Source organism: Ovis canadensis, chromosome 1 (assembly GCF_042477335.2).
Source record: "Ovis canadensis isolate MfBH-ARS-UI-01 breed Bighorn chromosome 1, ARS-UI_OviCan_v2, whole genome shotgun sequence".
Lineage (NCBI taxonomy): Eukaryota > Metazoa > Chordata > Mammalia > Artiodactyla > Bovidae > Ovis > Ovis canadensis.
The window spans coordinates 241,720,094-241,731,125 of NC_091245.1; positions in this window are offsets into that span (position 1 = coordinate 241,720,094).

The window sequence follows — 11,032 nt, forward strand, 5'->3', positions numbered from 1 at the left end:
TTGTAGACAAACATTTTTTTGGCTCAAATGCCTGGTTTTCAATATTCTAAATATCCAGAGTTCTGGTTTCTACTGTATTTGAAGTAACTCACTGAGACTTTAAAAACTCTGTGTGTGTGTGTGTGTTTGTGTCCTTGTGCTAAGTCACTTCAGTTGTGTCTGACTTTTTGCAACCCCATGGACCGTATCCCACCAGGCTCCTCTGTCCATGGGATTCTCCAAGCAAGAATACTGGAGTGGGTTGCCATTTCCTCTTCCAGGGAATCTTCCTGACCCAGGAATTGAACCCAAGTCAGCCCTTCCAACAACCTTGCAGATCTGACTGAAGCATCAGGACTAAAGTATTTTTCTTTGTTTCTCTGTCATTAACAATATGCTGTGGCTTCTTGGGCTTCCCTGGTGGCACAGACAATAAAGAACGCAATGCAGGAAACCTGGTTCAGTCCCTGGGTTGGGAAGATGCCCTGGAGGAGGCCATAGCAACCCCCTCCAGTATTCTTGCTTGGAGAATCCCATGGACAGAGGAGTCTGGAGGGCTACAGAACATAGGGTCGCAAAGTGTCAGACATAACTGAGTGACTAAGCACAGTGTGACTTCTTGTCAAACCAAAAGCAGCTCATCATTCACTCTGTGACAGTGTATTTCCTCTGTCTTTTGAGCCCCCTGATTCTTGCTGTGGTGACACTTTATGATGTGAGGGCTCTTTTAGTAGCAGAGTGTTTTTAAGCAGAAGCACTCAGCTGAACAACAAAAGAAGAAATCCTGGGGGAAACAACTTAGCAACAGTCCAGAGTCTAAGCCTCATGGATCTTTTTTAAAACTGTATTTCATCATTACTTTTAAGTTAACAGAGGCTCTCTGTTGAAAGTGTTATAAGTACCAACACGTATAAAGTAAAAATATGAAAGTTCTCTATCTTTCAAGTCTCACACTTCAAAAAATATGTTTGTTAGATTTTTTCCCCCTATAAGCTGGATTTTTTTAACAAAAGAAGAGCAATTCTAATGATATTACTGATACATATTGAACATTTACTAAGTGACAGACACTCTGCAAAACATTTGATATGAATTATCTAATTTAATCTGCACATCAACACTATTATTTCAATACTGTCCTCATTTTACAGATGAAGAAACTGAGGCTTAGAGAGGTAAAATAATTTTTATAAGGGTACATAGTAAGCAAGAAATATATCCAGAAGCTCAAGATTGCTCTTCCATGCGAGTACATGTGTATTTTATTATATTTCACAATAAGTAATATCCTTTTGCATGGGTGTCCCCTCTTGGTAATCAGTTGGTTGTTTTCAGTTTTTGCCCTTAAAATAGTACTGGACGTAGCAGTTTGTCCTTTTGATATTTATTTATTTTGGCTGCACTGGGTCTTACTTGTGGCATGCAGGATCTTCAGTTGCAGCATTTGGGATCTGGCCCCCTGCATTGGGTGTGCAAAGTCTCAGCCACTGGACCACTAGTCCCAACAGTTTGTTCTTGTATGAGTATGTCTAGAGGATAAATTCCTCAGAAAGAAATCACTATATCAAAAGATATGTGATCTTAAATCTTGGTAGATTCTGTCAAATATTTTTGAAAACAAGTCCATGCCAATTTTTACACTTCTAAGAACAATGTATGCAAAGGCCTGTTTCACCATTGCCAGGCTAGAGCTGGATATTGCCTAACTTTTGTTGTTTTTCTTGTTTTGCCAGTTTGAGGCTACAAACATACAGTCTCAAAAAAAAGAAAGTCAAATTTGATTTGTATGAACATTAACTCTTTTGGTCCCCCCCACCCACATATACATCCCCCAAAATGTTCATGAATATATGTGGAATATATGAAGTTCAAAAATTGAATGAAAAATATTTTTTCTATTTCTGTCAATAGCATACAAAACAAATTAGCTTCTCTTTCTGATTTTTTCCAGCTTTACTGAGATATAATTGACATCATGGATAAATGTAAGGTATGCGACATAGTGACTTTAAGCATGTATATATGCAAAATGTTCACCACAAGAAGATTAGTTAACACATCACCTCACACGGTTACAAAATTTTTCTCTGTGTGCAGTAAGAATTTTGACTGACTTAAAACTTTGCAAATATGATATATAGAAAATAGCTTACTATTATAGTTTGTAATTCTTGAATTAATAGTGAAGTTGATCTTTTTGTAAGATTATTGTCTATGGTGGGTGATGTCAGTTCTCAATTACCCAGATTACCTTTTGTGAAATGGCAACCCGCTCCAGTATTCTTGCCTGGAGAATTCCATGGACACAGGAGCCTGGTGGGCTACGGTCCATGGGGTCATGAAGAGTCGGCCACGACTGAGCGACTAACACCTTCACTTTTCACCCCCATGATGGTGTATTTTCACTTCCAAAAGCTAACAACTGTGGCTCTTTAAAAAGGATTGTTAGGATCACTTTGCCCCCATACACAAGAGAGCTGGAAATGCATAGGAATTTACATCCTAGGACATGACTTTGTCCAATGAGAGGTGGGCTTTAACTCACATTCCAGAGTCCCCTGTGGGATCAGGCAGAGACTACCTTCCATGGGATATGACCTGACAGCACATTTCCTATTTCTTCCCCTTTCCAGTGCTGCTTCCCCGACTTTTTGCCAGTTTCTCCTCTAAATATCCACTTCCTTAATAAATTCTTTTCTTAAACAATGCTCCCTTAGTATACCATCTGTACATGAAGCCTTATATCAGGATCTGCTTCTGGGAGCCAGATCTAAGTTAGCATCCAGAATACACAGCCAACTCTTGCAAATCTATCAGAAAAACAATCCAATGGAAATGTGGGGTAAGGATATGCACTGAAATTTTACAGAATGGAAAACTAGGTGCCAAATAATTCCCCAACCTTGTTACTAATCAGGAAAATGGAAATGAGATAGTGGTAACATAACATTTCACTTATATCAAACTCCAAATTCCAAAAGACTTACAACACCAAGGGTCAGCTAGGATGTGAAAAAGTGGGAAGGCAGTGTCCCGTTGGCAGCAGTGTGAACTGATAAAAACACTTTGTAACTTTCACAAAGCTGGCAGCCTGGTCTGTTTTGTTGACCACTATATCCCCAGTCTCTAGGGCAATGTCCAGAACATATGGATGACCAAACAGTAAATATTTGTTGAGTGAATTAATATTTGGGCACATTGTATTCCTCAGGAAGTGAGTGCTGTCAGAAGGGACACATAGAGAGAAGCAGTTGCAAAATAGGGGAGAAGGAACTTCCTAGACAATTTAGTTGCTTAAACAAATCTGTCAAATCAATCAAATAGATGGGGAAACAGTGGCTGACTTTATTTTTCTGGGCTCCAAAATCACTGCAGATCGTGATTGCAGCCACGAAATTAAAAGACGCTTACTCCTTGGAGAAGGAAATGGCAACCCACTCCAAAATTCTTGCCTGGAGAATCCCATGGACGGAGGAGCCTGGTGGGCTACAGTCCACGGGGTTGCAAAGAGTCAGACACGACTGAGCGACTTCACTCACTCACTTTACTCCTTGGAAGGAAAGTTATGACCAACCTAGACAGCATATTAAAAAGCAGAGACATTACTTTGCCAACAAAGGTCCATCTAGTTAAGGCTATGGTTTTTCCAGTGGTCATATATGGATGTGAGAGTTGGACTATAAAGAAAGCTGAGCTCCAAAGAGTTGATGCTTTTGAACTGTGGTGTTGGAGAAGACTCTTGGGAGTCCCTTGGACTGCAAGGAGATCCAACAAGTCCATTCTAAAGGAGATCAGTCTTAGGTGTTCATTGAAAGGACTGATGCTGAAGCTGAAACTACAATACTTTGGCCACCTGATGTGAAGAGCTGACTCATTTGAAAAGACCCTGGTGCTGGGGAAGATTGAGGGCAGGAGGAGAAGGGGACGACAGAGAGTGAGATGGTTGGATGGCATCACCAATTCGATGGACATGAGTTTGGGTGGACTCTGGCAGTTGGTGATGGACAGGGAGGCCTGGCATGCTGGGGTTCATGGGGTCACAAAGAGTCGGACATGACTGAGCAACTGAAGTGAACTGAACTGAATCAATGGGATGACAGCATTGCAGCCAACCACATTGTTCATGTATCTAGCTAGGATTGATCTAGCTGGGGAGTAAATCTGACAAGCATTGCAGCCAAACTGGTTGAGAGCTAAGACTTGTACATTTATAGTGTACTCAAGTTTCTTTTATTCTTTTTTAAGGTTGCAATCTATTAAAAATTCATATATTGGTATTCCCCATGAAAAACTATGACCACTATATTTTGGGTTTTTCCCTGGAGCACTGTGTTTTTGGTTTTTTTTTTCTTTTTTTACTTTATGTTTAAATATTGTGTGACCATCAAAGCTTCTACAAATGTAATTTACTTGACTTCCACTGAGAGCACATATGAAAGCTCAGTTCAGTTGCTCAGTCACTCCTGACTCTTTGCAACCCCATGAACTGTGACATGCCAGGTTTCCCTGTCGATCACCAACTCCCAGAAATTGCTCAAACTCATGTCCATCGAGTTTTGCTCCCCAAAATAGTTAAATCTATGTGATATATTAAAATGAATATAGAATCAAGATCAGACATATTAGGTCATGTTCAGAAGATTTCTAAGATGAAATTCTGGTCATTGGTGTGAGATGGTTGTATGGATTCTGGCCTTAAAACAGAATGAATTTATTCCAGGGATGTTTCAGAAGGTCTGGAACACTCAGGGCCTCAAAGAAGAATTCCTTAAATTTTTCTGTGTAATGTCCCCAGATTTCAAGATCTACTAAAATAAGCAACCAACACATTTTACTTTTGCACAGTCTCTGGAGGCGTTAGAAAACTGACCAAAGCTTTAGATGTTCACAGGAAGCTGCTCACACACTCTGTTAATGGCTCATAGATGGCTCATTGGTTCTCTGGAGCCCTTCTATTGACCTGAGACTGCAATGTTTTCCTATAGGCTGTCTTTTGAAATGCTTGTGCTTAGTTGCTCAGTCGTGTCTGACTCTTGGAGAACCCATGAACCAGGCTCCTCTGTTTATGGGATTTTCCAGACAAGAATACTGGAGTGGGTAGCCTTTTGCTTCTCCAGGGGATCTTCCCAACCCAGGGATCGAACCCAGGTTTCCTGCATTGCAGGCAGTTGCCGGGACCAGCGTGAGGAACTCTGCCCATGGCAAAGGTCATGAGGAAGGAGGCTTCGGCATACAGAATGGTGGATTGAGGGAGCCTCAGGAAACCCCCTGTTCCCGAGCATCTACGCCCAAAACCAGAGTCTACCTACTTTACTGTTTCATGCACTCACCTATACCTCTGACTTTACGGGGAGCTGACCCCATTACCTCTCTCAGAGAAGGAGTTAACTTACAGCTCCAAGTCAATAAAAATTCCCGGGCGTGACAAGAATGTCTCAACTTACGAACTCCTCTGAAGGTTATCTAGATTGCCTGTACAGGTTTGTCTGGCCACATGTGATTGTTTACGGCCTCCCAATCGTGAGAGGCACGAGATGTTTTAGACTTACTAAAGGCAGATTCTTTTGGGAAGTTAGAAATTATTGGTATAGTGGGTTGGTTAGGAATTATATTGGTGAAGGGTTTTTCATTTGTTGTGCCAATAATTGCTGCTAATTCCCTGCCCTGGTTGTGACAAGGGTGTCTCAGGTCAAACCTCTCTGCTGGCAGACTAGTTTGTGTGACAGGATTATCCATGCCCCTGCCACTACGCACATGATTGTTTACTACCTCTCAACCATAAACAGCACAGAGAGCTTGGAGTATTTTGAAAGTCTTCATTAGCATAGGGCTTTTCTCATTGTTTAGTCAATGATTGCCACCAGGCCTCCATATCCTTAGGCACCTGGGAATATATTAATGTATTTGGAATATAGAAAAGGAAATATAGTAGTTTTTTATGTTAGCAATACTAGACTTTTTGAGTTAATGAATTTTCTCTTTTATTATAGATCACTGTACTTTGTTATAAATCACTGTGTCCTTGCTATGTAAAAATGTAACTTTATCACTATCTTAAGACTATCAGCGGTGGCTAGGCAGGCACAGGAGGGCCTAGAGGAGCTATGCCATGTTGAAGGTCAGGAATGGCGGCAGTAAGGAGATACCCCTTGTCCAAGGTAAGGAGCAGCGGCTGTGCTTTGCTGGAGCAGCCGTGAAGAGATACTCCATGCCCAAGGTGAGAGGAACCCAAGTAAGATGGTAGGTGTTGCAAGAGGGCATCAGAGGGCAGACACACTGAAATCATACTCACAGAAAACTAGTCAATCTAATCACACTAGGACCACAGCCTTGTCTATCTCAATGAAACCAAGCCACGCCTGCGGGGCAACCCAAGATGGGTGGGTCATGGTGGAGAGGTCTGACAGAATGTGGTCCACTGGAGAAGGGAATGGCAAGCCACTTCAGTATTCTTCCCTTGAGAACCCCATGAACAGTATGAAAAGGCCAAATGATAGGATACCAAAAGAGGAACTCCCCAGGTCATTAGGTGCCCAATATGCTACTGGAGCTCAATGGAGAAATAACTCCAGAAAGAATGAAGGGATGGAGCCAAAACAAAAACAATACCCAGCTGTGGATGTGACTGGTGATAGAAGCAAGATCCGATGCTGTCAAGAGCAATATTGCATAGGAACCTGGAATGTCAGGTCCATGAATCAAGGCAAATTGGAAGTGGTCAAATAAGAGATGGCAAGGGTGAACGTCGACATTCTAGGAATCAGTGAACTAAAATGGACTGGAATGGGTGAATTTAACTCAGATGACCATTATATCTACTACTGCAGGCAGGAATCCCTCAGAAGAAATGGAGTAGCCATCATGGTCAACAAAAGAGTCCGAAATGCAGTTCTTGGATGCAGTCTCAAAAACGACAGAATGATCTCTGTTCGTCTCCAAGGCAAACCATTCAATATCACAGTTATCCAAGTCTACGCCCCAACCAGTAATGCTGAAGAAACTGAAGTTGAACGGTTTTATGAAGACCTACAAGACCTTTTAGAACTAACACTCAAAAAAGATGTCCTTTTCATTATCGGGGACTGGAATGAAAATGTAGGAAGTCAAGAAACACCTGGAGTAACAGGCAAATTTGGCCTTGGAATGCAGAATAAAGCAGGGCAAACCTAATAGAGTTTTGCCATGAAAATGCACTGGTCATAGCAAACACCCTCTTCCAACAACACAAGAGAAGACTCTACACATGGACATCACCAGATGGTCAACACCGAAATCAGATTGATTATATTCTTTCTATATATTATATTGATTATATTCAAGCCAAAGATGGAGAAGCTCTATACAGTCACCAAAAACAAGACCAGGAGCTGACTGTGGCTCAGATCATGAACTCCTTATTACCAAAATCAGACTCAAATTGAAGAAAATAGGGAAAACCGCTAGACCATTCAGGTATGACCTAAATCAAATCCCTTATGATTATGCAGTGGAAGTGAGAAATAGATTTAAGGGCCTAGATCTGATAGATAGAGTGCCTGATGAACTATGGAATGAGGTTCGTGGTATTGTACAGGAGACAGGGATCAAGACCATCTCCATGGAAAAGAAATGCAAAAAAGCAAAATAGCTGTCTGGGGAGGCCTTACAAATAGCTGTGAAAAGAAGAGAGGTGAAAAGCAAAGGAGAAAAGGAAAGATATAAGCATCTGAATGCAGAGTTCCACAGAATAGTAAGAAGAGATAAGAAAGCCTTCTTCAGCAATCAATGCAAAGAAATAGAGGAAAACAACAGAATGGGAAAGACTAGAGATCTCTTTAAGAAAATTAGAGATACCAAGGGAATATTTCATGCAAAGATGGGCTCAATAAAAGACAGAAATGGTCTGGACCTAACAGAAGCAGAAGATATTAAGAAGAGGTGGCAAGAATACACAGAAGAACTGTACAAAAAAGATCTTCATGACCCAGATAATCATGATGATGTGATCACTAATCTGGAGCCAGACATCTTGGAATGTGAAGTCAAGTGGGCCTTAGAAAGCATCACTACGAACAAAGCTAGTGGAGGTGATGGAATTCCAGTTGAGCTATTTCAAATCCTGAAAGATGATGCTGTGAAAGTGCTGCACTCAATATGCCAGCAAATTTGGAAAAGTCAGCAGTGGCCACAGGACTGGAAAAGGTCAGTTTTCATTCCAATCCCAAAGAAAGGCAATGCCAAAGAATGATCAAACTACCACACAATTGCACTCATGTCACACGCTAGTAAAGTGATGCTTAAAATTCTCCAAGCCAGGCTTCAGCAATACATGAACCATGAACTTCCTGATGTTCAAGCTGGTTTTAGAAAAGGCAGAGGAACCAGAGATCAAATTGCCAACATCCACTGGATCATGGAAAAAGCAAGAGAGTTCCAGAAAAACATCTTTTTCTGCTTTATTGACTATGCCAAAGCCTTTGACTGTGTGGATCACAATAAGCTGTGGAAAATTCTGAAACAGATGGGAATATCAGACCACCTAACCTGCCTCTTGAGAAATCTGTATGCAGGTCAGGAAACAACAGTTAGAACTGGACATGGAACAACAGACTGGTTCCAAATAGGAAAAGGAGTGCATCAAGGCTGTATATTGTCACCCTGCTTATTTAACTCCTATGCAGAGTACATCATGAGAAACGTTGGACTGGAAGAAACGCAAACTGGAATCAAGATTGCCGAGGGAAATATCAATAACCTCAGATATGCAGATGACACCACCCTTATGACAGAAAGTGAAGAGGAGCTAAAAAGCCTCTTGATGAAAGTGAAAGAGAAGAGTGAAAAAGTTGGCTTAAAGCTCAACATTCAGAAAACAAAGATCATGGCATCTTGTCCCATCCCTTCATGGGAAATAGATGAGGAAACAGTGGAAACAGTGTCAGACTTTATTTTTTTGGGCTCCCAAATCACTGCAGATGGTGACTGCAGCCATGAAATTGAAAGACACTTACTCCTTGGAAGAAAAGTTATGACCAACCTAGACAGTATATTCAAAAGCAGAGACATTACTTTGCTGACTAAGGTCTGTCCAGTCAAGGCTATGGTTTTTCCTGTGGTCATGTATGGATGTGAGAGTTGGACTGTGAAGAAGGCTGAGCCCTGAAGAATTGATGCTTTTGAACTGTGGTGTTGGAGAAGACTCTTGAGAGTCCCTTGGACTGCAAGGAGATCCAACCAGTCCATTCTGAAGGAGATCAGCCCTGGGATTTCTTTGGAAGGAATGATGCTAAAGCTGAAGCTCCAGTACTTTGGCCACATCATGCAAAGAGTTGACTCATTGGAAAAGACTCTGATGCTGGGAGTGATTGGGGGCAGTAGGAGAAGGGGATGACCGAGGATGAGATGGCTGGATGGCATCATGCAGTCAATGGACTTGAGTCTGAGTGAACTCCGGGAGTTGGTGGTGGACATGGAGGCCTGGCGTGCTGCGATTCATGAGGTCGCAAAGAGTCGGACAGACTGAGCGACTGAAGTGAACTGAACTAAGACTAAATAGATCTTAAGGGGAACATTGGTGAAGGGTTTTCATTTGTTCGGCTGATGCTTGCTGCTAAATCTCCATATTCCCTGCCCTTATAATGAATATAACTAGCATATAGGAGAAATAAGTATTAACCTTTAAGATTAATCATGTTAACCTTAGGTTAAATAAATTCCTTTCTTAGTCGTAACTCACTAAACCCTCACCCTATAGGAATGCAACTTTATTTGGAGGGTGGTGCCTGGTTTAAGAAAAAACACCCTTGGAAAAAGTAAGTTTTTTGGTTATCAGAAAGAAAGGATCATAAAATGTCAGCAGGCCTCATGGCCAGAAGATGATGTAAAACCCCTAAGACCTTTTTTTATACATTTATGTGAAGCACCTGATTTTGATAAAGGTCAGGACTGCTGACCCCCATGTAACTCTGTATTCATCCCTATGTATAAGAAAAGGTATATAAGCATACCTAAAAAATAAAGAAATGGGATCAGCTTCTGGAAAGACTGGTTCCCCTATGTCGTTCTTTCTTGCTCCCCGTTTTTCTGGCTGAATTCCCATCTGGAGCGTGGGTGCTCACCATGTATACTTACTTGCCCCGGTTTTTAAGTTCCATATGAGAAGGAGCCCAAGGAGGGGCACCTTCCAATATTCAAGTGGCACCAGTGGCCCAAAGTAGATGGTGCAAATTCCTTGTCTTGGAATTTTATTGGTATCCCACGTAAACCAAGTTATTCAGCTTCTTTTTCTCCACTAATATTTCCTACTACACTATCCGTTTCTAATCTCTCTATATATCTGTAATTTATTCCTAGGGTGCCAATTCTGTCCCCACCTTTGAATTACCCTGGATCCACCGGGGCTAGACCCCGGCAGGCGGTCTTCACTATCTGAGCCACCAGGGAAGCCCTGGGTCCCCCCTCAGATATCTTGCCTGGGTAATGATGATATGACTAATTAAACTATAAATGGAAAAAATTAATTTATGGGATTGGCAGAGATAAACAATCACCAAACTCTCTCACTCTAGCAAGAGAATCCGTTTATGGAATCAGCACCGGGTGAAATAAGAGTTTCAGAGGGTGAGAAGAAGTGAAAGATGAAGGGAGACAGGTGAGTCCAGCACATTCTGTGCAGCATTACTGCTCCTGGAGAAGGTGGGTGTGTGAGTTGAGGAAGGGCAGGTGTGGGCAGTCTCCTTTACAAATTTGCTGTGGGCTTTGTTCCCACAACAAGTGAAGAAGGTCAGTGCCATCCTACTATTAACTAACATCATGGCTTCAGCCGTGTTTCTAGTGATGTGGAACTTCAGTTTCTTTACATGTAAATTGGGCTGTTACAATTTTTTTAAAAAGGAGGGTTACAATGAGAGAGTGATGAAGCTCAAGGGAAATGACTTATGTAGAACATTCAGTAATTCAAAGGTGGTCAATAAATGATCACTTCCCTCTTTTTTCCGTAAGCTTTTTCTTCTCTTCTTCCTAGGCCATGTTTTTCTCCATAGCACTCACCACCACCTAACAATATAATGTCATT